This window comes from Chiloscyllium plagiosum, unplaced genomic scaffold (genome assembly GCF_037043375.1).
Source record: "Chiloscyllium plagiosum isolate Xiang-an unplaced genomic scaffold, Cpla_swu_hap1 HiC_scaffold_9, whole genome shotgun sequence".
In the NCBI taxonomy this organism is placed as follows: domain Eukaryota; kingdom Metazoa; phylum Chordata; class Chondrichthyes; order Orectolobiformes; family Hemiscylliidae; genus Chiloscyllium; species Chiloscyllium plagiosum.
This window is the reverse complement of record NW_028270147.1, coordinates 44,524,363-44,538,087: the sequence shown is the minus strand read 5'-3', so window position 1 is coordinate 44,538,087 and position 13,725 is coordinate 44,524,363. Positions and strand designations below refer to the sequence as shown.

Here is a 13,725-nt window from a genome sequence, read left to right as displayed (position 1 = left end):
TGAAAAACAACCCTCCACCACCACCCTCTGTCTTCTACCTTTGAGCCATTTCTGTATCCAAGTGGCTAGTTCTCCCTGTATTCCATGAGATCTAGCCTTGCCAATCAGTCTCCCATGGGGAACTTTGTCAAACGCCTTACTGAAGACCATATAGATCATATCTACTGCTCTGCCCTCATCAATCCTCTTTGTTACTTCCTCAAAAAACTCAATCAAGTTTGTGAGACATGATTTCCCACTCACAAAGCCATGTTGACTATCCCTAATCAGTCGTTGCCTTTCCAAATACATGCACATCTTCTCCCTCAGGATTCCCTCCAACAACTTGCCCACCACCGAGGTCAGGTTCAGCGGTCTGTAGTTCCCTGGCTTGTCCTTACCACCCGGCTTAAACAGTGGCATCATGTTTGCCAACCTCCAGTCTTCCGGCACCTCACCTGTGACTATCGATGATACAAATATCTCAGCAAGAGGCCCAGCAATCACTTCTCTAGCTTCCCACAGAGTTCTCGGGTACACCTGATCAGATCCTGGGGATTTATCCACCTTTACCCGTTTCAAGACATCCAGCACTTGTCACCATCTATTTCCCTGCATTCTATATCTTCCATATCCTTTTCCACAGTAAATACTGATGCAAAATATTCATTTAGTATCTCCCCCATTTCCTGCGGCTCCACACAAAGGCCACCTTGCTGATCTTTGAGGGGCCCAATTCTCTCCCTAGTTACCCTTTTGTCCTTATTTGTAAAAACCCTTTGGATTCTCCTTAATTCTATTTGCCAAAGCTATCTCATGTCCCCTTTTTGCCCTCCTGATTTCCCTCTTAAGTTTACTCCAACTTCTTTTCTACTGTTCTAAGGATTCACTCAATCTATCCTGACATATGTTGAAAAGTGTGGTGCTGGAAAAGCGCTGCAGGCCAGGCATCATCCGAGGAGCAGGAGAATCGACGTTTCGGGCATAAGCCCTTCTTCAGGAATGAGGCTGGTGTGCCAAGCGGGCTGAGATAAAAGGTGGGTGGGGGGGGGGGGGCGGAATTTGGGGGAGGGGTGCTGGGAATACGATAAGTGGAAGGAGGTGAGGGTGAGGGTGATAGGCCGGAGAGAGGTTGGGGGCGGAGAGGTCGGGAAGAAAATTGCAGGTCAAGAGGGCGGTGCTGAATCCGGGTGTTGGGACTGAGATAAGGTGGGGGGAGGGGAAATGAGAAAGCTGGAAAAATCTACATTCATCCCGTGTGTTTGGAGATTCCTAGGCAGAAAATGAGGCGCTCTTCCTCCAGGCGTTGTGTGGCCAGGGTCTGGTGATGGAGGAGGCCAAGGACCTGCATGTCTTTGGTGGAGCGGGAGGGGGAGTTAAAGTGTGGGCCCCAGCTATGCCTGCCTCTTCGTCGGATATGTGGAACAGTCCATCTTCCGCAGCTACACTGGCACCATCCCCACCTTTTCCTTTGCTACATCGATGATTGTATTGGCACTACCTTGTGCTCCCATGAGGTGGTTGAACAGTTCATCCATTTTACTAACACCTTCCAACCCGACCTCAAATTTACCTGTACTATCTCAGACTCCTCCCTCCCCTTCCTAGACCTTTCCACTTCTATCTCGGGCAACCGACTCAACACAGACATTTACTGCAAACCGACCGACTCCCACAGCTAACTAGATTACACCTCCGCCCACCCTGCCCCCTGTAAAAATGCCATCCCATATTCCCAATTCCTTCGCCTCTATCACATCTGCTCCCAGGAGGACCAATTCCACTACCGAACAACCCAAATGTTGTTCAAAGACTGCAATTTCCCCTCCGACGTGGTCGACGATGCTCTCCACCACATCTCCTCCACTTCCAGCACCTCCACCCTTGAACCCCGCCCCTCCAATCGCCACCAGGACAGAACCCCACTGGTCCTCACCTTCCACCCCACCAACCTCCGGATACATCGAATCATCCTCCGTCATTTCCGCCACCTCCAAACAGACCCCACCACCAGGGATATATTTCCCTCCCCACCCCTATCAGCATTCCGGAGAGACGACTCCCTCCGCAACTCCGTCAGGTCCACACCCCCCACCAACCCAACCTCCACTCCCGGCACCTTCCCCTGCAACCACAAGAAGTGCAAAACGTGCGCCCACACCTCCCCCCTCACCTCCCTCCAAGGCCCCAATGGATCCTTCTACATCCATCGCAAATTCACCTGCACCTCCACACACATCAATTACCTCATCCGCTGCACCCGATGTGGTCTCCTCTATATTGGGGAGACAGGCCAACCCAACCGCCCCGTGGCTGAACACTTTAACTCCCCCTCCCACTCCGCCAAGGACATGCAGATCCTTGGCCTCCTCCATCGCCAGACCCTGGCCACACGACACCTGGAGGAAGAAGGCCTCATCTTCTGCCTAGGAACCCTCCAACCACACAGGTTGAATGTAGATTTCTCCAGTTTACTCATTTCCCCTCCCCCCATCTTATCTCAATCCCAAACCCCGGATTCAGCACCGCCCTCTTGACCTGCAATCTTCTTCCCGACCTCTCCGCCCCCAACCCCTCTCCGGCCTATCAACCTCACCCTCACCTCCTTCCACCTATTGTATTCCCAGCTCCCCTCCCCCAAATTCCTCCCCCCCCCCCACCTTTTATCTCAGCCCGCTTGGCACACCAGCCTCATTCCTGAAGAAGGGCTTCTGCCCGAAACGTCGATTCTCCTGCTCCTCGGATGCTGCTTGGCCTGCTGCGCTTTTCCAGCACCACACTTTTCAACTCTGGTCTCCAGCATCTGCAGTCCTCACTTTCTCCTATACCTGACACATACTTCCTTCTTTTTTCTTAACCATTCCCTCAATTTCTTTAGTCATCCAGCATTCCTTCTCCCTACCAGCCTTTCCTTTCACCCTGACAGGAATATACTTTCTCTGGATTCTTGTGAACTCATTTCTGAAGTCTTCCCATTTTCCAGCCGTCCCTTTACCTGCAAACATCTGCCTCCAATCAGCTTTTGAAAGTTCTTGCCTAATACCGTCAAAATTGGCCTTTCTCCAATTTAGAACTTCAACTTTTAGATCTATGTTGAAATGCTGACATTATCTAATCTGACAATGAACAGTCCACAGGTTACGTTCTGCCAGTCCCAGCTAAACATGACCACAGTGTTTCACTGTGAGTGGCTGTCTAGTTAGCTTATGCCTTGCATTGCTGTTTTGGAATCCAATGCCCATATCTTCATGCCTATGGCTGTGTCAGAAAAGAGTCAGGGTGATTTTATAGCAGTCAGGACCCAATTCCAGGACTTAAGTCCCATTTCTGGCATTAGGTGTTTGAATGCTCCCTCCATTCGTGATCTGGATGGTTCCATTGTGGAGTTAGCATCACATTTCTGTATTTCTTAGACAATGTACCAGCTTCTCCATGACTTCCAAATCATAGTCAAGATTCAAGAAAAGCTTTAAAATGTCTTACTAATGCCAATTCCCTGTCCCTTTCATGTTCTCCATTGTCCTTTCATTTTCACCTACCCACCATGCCAAATGTATAAAACCAACAAATTATACAAGAACAGTGGTCAATGTGTGAACACCTGAGAGCAGAGCACAAAAGTCTAGGTCAACAGTTCACACAGTGAGAATATTGCAACCTCACAGGTGCTATCTTTCGGATGTCAAACTGAGGCCCTGTCAACTTTCTCCAGTAAGCATGAAAGATTCTGTTGCAAAGAAGTGAAAGGTAGTTATCCCTGCTGTTCAGGTCAACCGACATCACGAAGGCAGGTTATCTGATCAATGTTGCATTGCTTTTAGTGGAAGCTCGCTGTGTGCAAACTGCTGTTGATTTCCTACATTAGATGATGACTACACTTCATAAAGTAATTCATCGGCTATAAAGCATTTTGGGGCCACCTGAGATCACAAAAAACATTGTATAAATTTAAGACTTTCAGTCTTTCCTCGAGTTCTGCTTTGGGCTGCATGCTGCAAAATCTCAAACTCCAGGCTGGCAGGAAACCAATTACTGATGGCAGTGGTGGATGTCAAGGTGATCTGACTGCACAACTTATGATAGTTTATAGGAATGCTAGCCTGCCCCAGCACAAAGCTGGCAGTGATCCACAGATAAAGCTCATTCAGGTGCACTCCAGCTGAAAACTAAAATTTAAATAAACAAGTGTCTGCTCTTATTAAGAAGTCATCTTTGTGACAGACACATTAATCAGGGAAATGTCAAATACTGCTGCTAAGTAATCTATGATTTATTAAATACAAACAAAAAATACTGGAAACTCTCAGCAGGTCAGGCAGCATATGTGCAGAACGAAACAGAATTAACTTTTCAGGTCAATGACCTTTCATCAGAACTGGAAGAAATTGGAGGTCGAAAAAGTAACAATAGCTAAGCAAATTAGACTGAGGAAAAAGTGGAAGAGTAATGGAAAGAACAAAATGGAAGGTCTGTGATTGAGTGAAGGGCAAATGTTAATGTTACAATAATGTCACAAGGCCGAAAGGAGATAATAATAAGATGAACCTAAAGAAGGGGAAAATGTTTACTTCAGAACTGTTACTTACAAATACCATAATGGAAAATGAACTAAAGCGATTGAATTCTGTGTTACGTCTGGTAGGCTGGAAAGTGCCTATTCTTAAGGTGAGGTTCTGAGCTGTGAGTTTCTGTTTCTATAGCTGTGTCGGCAGCTGTGGATAGAATGGAAACAGAATGGAGGATTAAGCTGCCATGTGATCGACCAAAAGCTCAGAACATAAGGAGGTGTTCAACAATCATTCTTTTTTTGAATAAAGTATATATTTTAAATCTAATGGCAAGAGTTAGTGAGCTTTAACATTTGTATTTCTGTAGAGCATTTAAGGAAACACTTCAATACTGACAATATTTGACTTCCTGTATTTATGCCTTCTTTTCACCATTTTCTCAATTTTTGATGGAGCCTTAGTGAGGCCTCCTGACTCTGTGATTGTAGACAAACATGAAGCATTTCCTATTATAAAGCTAATTTGATTTTGCGGTTGGCAATGAATGAATGATATTCCATTCATTTGCTTACAGTGTGTCTTACAGATTTTAAAGTCAATACAGCACGGCACTCTCTGCAGGAGGTCGAGGAATTGTGGGAACAGGGTGAGGAACACCCTTACCTTAACCTCCTTCCACCTATCGCATTCTCAACGCCCCTCCCCCAAGTCCCTCCTCCCTACCTTTTATCTTAGCCTGCTTGGCACCCCCTCCTCATTCCTGAAGAAGGGCTTCTGCCCGAAACGTCGATTCTCCTGCTCCTTGGATGCTGCCTGACCTGCTGCGCTTTTCCAGCAACACATTTTTCAGCTCTGATCTCCAGCATCTGCAGTCCTCACTTTCTCTTAGAGGAACAGTGTTAACCAATCAGATTGAACAATCTTCATGGAACAGATAAGCCTCGAAATCTGGATCTGAAGTGTTTGGTTTCTCAGTGCTATGACCGCTATTTTGACTCCAAATGGTGTCTACAATGTGTAGGTACAAATGGAACAAGCTGCACCAGATGTCATTTTGCTGAAAGTGTTAGGGTGTGGGCAGAGGGAGTGTGTGCTAGGGATAGGGGTAGCTAGAAGGTGATGTTGTTGAAGGCCAGTGATGCTATTTTGGAGTTCAACATTCTAGTTAATATCCTGTCTTATTCCATGTGCACAGCTGAATATATGTGCTACAGCAGGATGGACCTTCCATCATCATTTAGAACAATGACCAACTGCTTTCATGTTAGTTGGTGCTTGTTTTATTGACTCTTGAAGTGTTTGGCTGTCTCTAGCAGAGTTTAAGGTTCCTGAAGACTACAGAGAATAATCTGGTTGGTGGGGAAGGATTCTGTGCAAATCACCTGTTCCCAGACAGAGTGTAGCAATCTGCATTCTCCTTGTGCAGCACATGACAGGCAGAAATGGCACACAATAGGCCAATCCCTTGGAAATGGCAAAAAGATGACTGGGTAAGGGGCCCTCAGTAGGACAGCATATCCATCCTGAGTGTTCATATTGCAATTCACCGACTTAAAACTCAGCAACAGCAACTCAGTAAACATTCCTGCTTTACTAAAGTTATTATCATTAAAATCTGACACCTTTTGCAGCCACAGTTATACCCTCACAACAGGGCAAAGATGGCAATGCCAGTGTCTGAAAGGGTAACTGAATTTTTATCTGCTGACTCCATCCAGGCAGGACTTGGCAATATTTGTTAATTTCTTCCAGTGCTGTATCAGGAATGTCATTGACATTTCTGTATTCTCTAAGAACTAAATATTGTTAATCTCCATTATCAGACAGAAATGAGTAAAATGAATATATATTTTTGTGAACACTGCATGCTTCCCCACTATACAGTATGCAATTGACATCATACAGTTTATTTAATGGACATAGCTGTCAACTCTGAGATAACCCACAGCCAAAAGGGATTCCTAACCTGCAATTGGTGGAGACCACATGTAGCATATCTTGCTTGTCAATACTTGATACCCTGTAAGGGGTTTGCTTGGATGATGTTTTGGATGAATTCTGATATGGATATGTAAAAATGCACATATTGTGGCATTGATTTAAGTTTCCCACTTAGTACCTTCTCTAAATAGCCAGGTCTCTGACAATGCAGCATCCCCTCAGTACTGATCTGAAAGGTAAACCTAACTGTTCTGCTCATGTGTTCCATCACACTTGAATCCACAACTTTCTGATTTAGTGGTGAGAGTCCTAGCCACTGAAGCATAGTTAACTAGCACAATTACTGGAGATCATACTTGAATAAAATTAATTCTGTCCTTATTCTTGTATTTCCATTATAAATTCTAATGACCATATTTACAATGCTAACTTGTTAGGTAAACTTGTCATGCTGCAATTGTATCCACCTGCCATTTCATTTCTTACTCAGAAGAAAATGATTGCTTTGCTTTACTTAAAAACTTGGTATTTTCAGGTGACATATAAAGAGTGATGATAATAAACTTGTGGGAGTCATATATTTAGATGAAAGGAACATGAAGAAAATCCAGACAGAAACTAGACAGAAATATGCTTTTGTACTTAGCATGAAAAAATATTGGTTTCAATATTAGATCTTGCAAGCTGGCCTGAATATGAGCAGCTATTTATCTCCTGTAATTTTGGAAACAATACAAGCCTCAGAGCTTAGAAACAATATCTGAAAGGAGGTATCAGAATTTTTAATAACTTAATTCAGCAATTTATCATCAAATCTAGAGTGGTTTGATTAGTCTCAGAGTGATACTTCTTTTCTTTCTGCAGCTGATGGATTGCTTCTCATTACCACCATTCATTTGCTTTTGTAAGGATAAAAAAAACAGAGATTGCACAAGAAAGAATTGTAACAGAAAGCTTACCTATTAACTGGCTCACCTTGGAACATAGTGATAGAGTAGCAGCATTGGTTTCACAGCAGTGCATATAAACATTGTGCAGTTATACTCCCTGCTCGTACTGTGTTCTGATAAGGCAAAGTATAACTCTGTGCAGCATATAAAGGTGACAGGAAGAATCCCTCTGGACAATGACAAGGTTGATCCATTCACAAAGATTTACTTTTTAACCAGCATTTTCCGTGAATTTGCAAAGACTCTTTTGTTTTAAAGTTTGAAAAGAACTGGACAACCTTCCAACTGTTTCCTATCAGTAGTTCATGATGTCACCAGAAGAGAATTCATGATGCCATGAAGGGAGAATTTGTATTGACCGGTTCTGGAGCAATGAGTAAACTCCTCTGTCCTCAGTCCTGAGGTTGATATGATAGAATATTGAACCTTTTTTAAAAACTGAAGCATTTTTCTCAATTCCATTTGCACCTGAACATACCTTAAAGCTGTTAAGAGATCTCCTTCAGTTAATCAGAATTACAATATTTAGTTTTTTGAACTCACTTAAGTGATGAATAAACTTTATTTAAAAGCTAAAAATCCATCCCAAATTCTATAGCATGAATACACACACAGACATACACAGTGTGAACGCAAACAAACTGAATGATGCACAGAGTAGAGGGAGGTGGAACTAATAAAAACACATTTACAGTTCTTTGATGAAGGAATTATGTGATAAATTTGTGATCTTCTAGAGATAGTTACTTGGTAGATTTCCAGATTTTTGAAAAGATTTAGTTTCTCTCAGCGAATCACTTTTGCAGAACTAGGTATCAATAACAAAGAGAGAGCGCAAGAGTAAAATAGAAAGTCCTTATTCTTGATATTATTGCAAATTCCTGGATGATACTCCAAATTTCTGGATGCCCTTATCTTCTGTAGCAAAAAACAACACCTTATATTATGGCTGCTCACAGGAGGTGGCTCCTATGTGTGAAAACCTGGCAATAATGACAGTAAAAAGTTAAAGGCATTTTGACAGACAAAATGAACAGGTAGAGAATAGAGGGATATGGACCCTGTGCAGGCAGATGTGATTAGTTCAGAATAGCATCAGGGTCAACACAGGCATGGTGGGCAGAAGGGCCTGATCCTGTACTGCACTGTTCTATCTTCTAATAAACCATATTTACAAAATGTTCTGATGGTCAATTGTCAGAGTTCCCTTGTTAGCCTTTGGTAGAGAGAGGGCAGTTTCAATCCTCCACTTTGCCTCATGAGTTTCAGATTTAAGTCTTTGTTCCAGCAAAGCTTTTAGTTAAGAATTCTTGGTTCCAGAGACAACTGTAATAGGGCAAGATTGAATAGGCTGTGGCTGTTTTCCCTGGAGCGTCGGAGGCTGAGGAGTAACCTTATAGGGGTTTATAAAATCATGAGGGGTATGGATAGGATAAATAGACAAGGTATTTTCCCTGGTTGTTGTGGTTCTGTTCGCCTTCCCTGGGGTGGGGTGTCCAGAACTAGTGACATAGGTTTAGGATGAAAGGGGAAAGATATAAAAAAGACCTAAGGGTCAATGTTTACATGCAGAGGGTGGAACGTGCATGGAATGAACTGCCAGAGGAAGTGGAGGAGGTCAGTACAATTGCAACATTTAAAAGGCATCTGAAGAGGAAGGGTTTGGAGGGATATGGGTCGGGTGCTGGCAGGTGGGACTAGATTGGGTTGGGATATCTGGTCGGCATGGACGGGTTGGACCAAAGGGTCTGTTTCTGTGCTGTACATCTCTATGACTCTCTGAGTCTATGTGACCTATACATTTCAGACAATGAATTTTAATGCCATGGTAATTTATCTCTTTGATAGCCTTTTCTGAGTATGATAGGCCAAGTCCTGAGACATTTCTTTGTATATTCCTGTGAATTTGGCTACTTTCAGGCCAGGTGACTTTGGTATTCATTTTCAACCAAGTTCACGATATTTTAAAGATTACTACTCTGCATTTTATCTTGATGACAAATGCTATATAAAATATTGTATCCTCAGATTTTCTCGTTTCAAATTGTATCCCAGCAAATTGTATTTGGGGTGGTAGTGTGGCCGAGCGGTCTAAGGCACTGCATTTTAGTGGGTGGCACGGTGGCACAGTGGTTAGCACTGCTGCCTCACAGCGCCAGAGACCCGGTTCAATTCCCGCCTCAGGCGACTCTCTGTGTGGAGTTTGCACATTCTCCCCGTGTCTGCGTGGGTTTCCTCCGAGTGCTCCGGTTTCCTCCCAAATTCCAAAAATGTGCAGGTTAGGTGAATTGACCATGCTAAATTGTCCGTAGTGTTAGGTGAAGGGGTAAATGTAGGAGTATGGGTCAGGGTGGTATACGCTTCGGCGGGTCGGTGTGGACTTGTTGGGCTGAAGGACCTGTTTCCACACTGTAAGTAATCTAATCTAATCTAATCAAATATTCATAGGTATCGAGAATATAGAGATGGAAATGCTATCCAAGCAACTTGCAAGCTGATGGACTGCTAAGTTCATAAGTTTATAAGATATAAGAACAGAATTAGGCTATTTGCCCCACTGAGTCTACTCCATTATTCGATCATGGCTGATATGCTCCTTGCTCCCGTCTTCCTGCCTTCTCTCCATATCCCTTCAACCCATTACCAATTTAAAAATCTGTCTAATTCCTCCTTAAATTTACTCACTATCTCAGCATCCACCAAATGTTAGGGTGACAAATTTCACAGATTCACAACGCTTTGGGAGAAATAGTTTCTCCTCAACTCTGTTTTAAATTTGCCACCCCTTATCCTAAGAATATGACTTCTTGTCCTAGATTGCCTCACAAGAGAATGCATCCACTCCACATCTATTTTATCCATACCTTTTATCATCTTGAATACTTCAATTTGATCTCCCCTCATTCTTCTAATGACGTCCTTGGTTCCCGGAATTATGAGCAGACTACTAATCTGAACCCCAGGGATAAGTTGGAGGAAAATGTGAATTATTTTGATGTATTCTATGATTCTAAGCAACAACACAGACACCAAAGGTGCATGTTACTAGCTTGGACCAGGCAGAAGGACAGGATCATGTTAGAATGGTGGACAGTGGCCTTCCATTGACAGAATATGATTGCACTTATGCTTGTTCCCCTAGGAGGTCTGTCTTGCTGTCTGAGTGGTTGTAGATAATAGTAGCAGCCCTGTTGTGAAAGCCTGAGTTTTGTGAGGCACTAGCATTCACACATATCATGATCGACTTCACTGGTTCTGGATGTGAGTTTGCTCGCTGAGCTGGAAGGTTTGGTTTCAGACGTTTCATCACCCTACTAGGTAACATCATCAGTGAGCCTCCAGTGAAGCACTGGTGTTATGTCCTGCTTTCTATTTTATGTGTTTAAATTTCTTTGGGTTTTTGGTGATGTCATTTCCAGTTCTTATTCTCAGAGGATGATAGATGGGGTCCAAATAGCTGTGTTTGTTGACAGAGTTCCGGTTAGATTACCAATGCTTCTAGGAATTCTCTTGCGTGTCTCTGTTTGACTTGTCCTAGGATAGATGTGTTGTCCCAGTCAAAGTGGTGCCCTTTCCTCATCTGTAAAGACACTAGTGATAGTGGGTCATGTCTTTTTGTGGCTAGTTGATGTTCATGTATACTGGTGGCTAGTTTTCTGCCTGTTTGTCCAATGTAGTGTTTGTTACAGTCCTTTCCAGGTATTTTGTAAATTACATTCATTTTGCTTGTTATCTGTATAGGATCTTTTAAGTTCATTAGCTGCTGTTTTAGTGTGTTGGTGGGTTTGTGGGCTACCATGATGCCAAGAGGTCTGAGTAGTCTGACAGTCATTTCAGAGACGTATGTGATGTAGACTAAAGTGGCTAGGGTTTCTGGGCGCATTTTGTTTGCTTGTTTGTGTTTGTTGCTGAGAAATCGACGGACTGTGTTCATTGGGTACCCGTTCTTCTTGAAAATGCTGTATAGGTGATTTTCTTCTGCTCTTCATAGTTCCTCTGTGCTGCAGTGTGTGGTGGCTCATTGATATAATGTCATTGTGGGTCATTGCAGCTTCATTTGTTGGTGTTGGGATGATTGCTTCTCTAGTTGAGTGCTTGGTCCATATGTGTTGTTTTCCTGTAGACGCTGGTTTGAAGTTCCCCTCTGACTGTTTGCTCTACTGCAATATCTAGAACTGGTAGTTCGTTGTTGTTTCTTCCCCTTTTGTGAATTTTATGCCAGTAAGGATAGTTAGATTTCACTAGTATCCAGATCTCCCCTCCCACCACCTCATCCCAGATCTAACCCTCCAAATTGGCACTGCCCTCTTGACCTGTCCATCTTCCTTCCCACCTATCTGCTCTATCCTTCCCACCGACCTATCACAAGCACCCCTCACCTGCATCTACCTATTGCCTTCCCACCCACCTTCCCATCAGCCTTCATCAGGAATGAGGGTTGTGAGCTGAGGGGGTGGAGAGGTAAATGGGAGAGGGGTGGGTCAGGGAGAAGGTTGCTGAGAGTGCAACAGGTAGACAGAGGTGTGGGTAATGGTGAGAGGTCAGAGAGGAGGGTGGAAAGGATAGTTGGCAAGGAAGATGGACAGGTAGGACAGTTCATGAAGGTGGTGCCGAGTTGGAAGATTGGAACTGGGATAAGGTGGAGGGAGGGGAAATGAGGAAACTGGTGAAATCCACATTGATGCAATGGGGTTGGAGGGTTCTGAGGCACAAGATGAGGCGTTCTTCCTCCAGTCGATGGGTGGTAAGGGAGTGGCAATGGAGGAGACCCAGGACTGGCATGTTCTTGGTGGAGTGGAAGTGGGAGTCACAGTGTTTGTCCACGGGGCGGTGGGGTAGGTTGGTGCAGGTGTCCCAGAGATGTTCTCTGAATCGCTCTGCAAGTAGGCGTCCTGTCTCCCCAATATAGAAAAGACCGCATCAGGAGCAACGGATACAGTAAATAGTGTGTAGAAGTGCAGATAAAACTCTGACAGATATGAAAGGCTCCTTTGGGGCCTTGAATGGAAGTAAGGGGGGAAGTGCGGGTGCAGGCTTTGCAATTTCTGTGGTGGCAGGGGAAGGTGCCAGGAGGGGAGGGTGGGTTGGTGGGGGGCGTGGACCTGACAAGAGAGTCGCAGAGGGAATGGTCTTTATGGAAAGCGGATGGAGAGGGGAGGGAAATATGTCTTTGGTGGTGGAGTCCATTTGTATGTGGCAGAAATTGCAGAGGATGATATGATGTATATGGAGGTTGGTGGGGTGGAAGGTGAGGACCAGAGGCGTTCTGTCCTCGTTGCGCCATGTGGCTTGATTCTGTTATCAGATCAGAACATTTGAACCCCAGTCTGAAAGGTTTTTGATAGATTCAGCATTTACAGCTTTTCCAAGTGAATAATTCCAGATTTTGATTGTCCTTTGTGTACTTCATTATTTCACCCCTAAAGTGGAAATAATTTACCCGCCTCTGTTCTATGAAATCTATATAACATGCTAACTACCTTGATTAGATCACCACACATCCTTCTTGTTTTATATATCTACAGTATCAAATATTTGTCAGTTTGGTAATGATATAGGCAAGAGAAAACAATTCTGAACCAAAAATACAGCCCATCCTGAGAGAACACCATTGTACCATTTCTCACCTAAGTTATAATTATGGTTAATGAGATAAACTAATTAGCACCAGCTGGATTACAGTCAATTTTATAAGTGCTGAATCTCTAGGAACTAGAGACTGACCAAAACCATTTTCTTTAGAACTGTGTAGCAAGGATTTCAACATCTTGATTAGTTTTAGACGGCACGTGAAAACAATGTCCTGAATTGCAATTCTCCAGTGAATCAACAAAATGGTTATTTTTAATTTTTAAAAAAATATTTTTGTACCGTTGGGTTTATCTCCTCAATTTAGTCCTCATTATATTTTAGAAACAATAAATAAGAGATGTGTCTCTGGCCTTGTAGGTGAAGATGAAGCTTTGTTAATTATCAACAAAATCACAAGTTGGTAATGGTCAGAGTCATGCATGGTACAAATACTGTCAGAAATTGGTATGAGTCACACAGGGTGTTTAACCCATCTGTCAGCAATATTCTGGTTTGTTACTTTCCAATAAAAATTGCATTGAGGATGAACTCACTTCTGCAGAAGGTGAAGTAATTCACTGTGACACTACACTCTGAACTTAGGCAATGTGGGGAGGCGTTGCCATGGTGAGATTCATCACCATGGAATGTTGCTGTCTTGGGTGGAGATCTTCAGGGAAGCTTTTTTTTTAAGCAAATTGCAATGAATTGGCATGTTAAATAGATTATTTGTGTTGCTAGGCTTATCCAAGGAACCGATTATGTCTGGAAGGCAT

The 13,725-nt window shown here is 43.5% G+C and overlaps 1 long non-coding RNA gene across 1 annotated transcript in view; it reads right to left on the bottom strand.

Annotated features, from left to right (window-relative positions):
- LOC148149134 (uncharacterized) overlaps window positions 1-7,641 on the bottom strand; it is an 83,803-nt gene extending 76,162 nt beyond the window's left edge. The window contains exon 1 of the long non-coding RNA XR_015758036.1: window positions 7,404-7,641. This is a non-coding gene — a long non-coding RNA (uncharacterized LOC148149134). The remainder of the gene's footprint in view (window positions 1-7,403) is intronic.
- Between the last annotated feature and the right edge of the window lie 6,084 nt (window positions 7,642-13,725).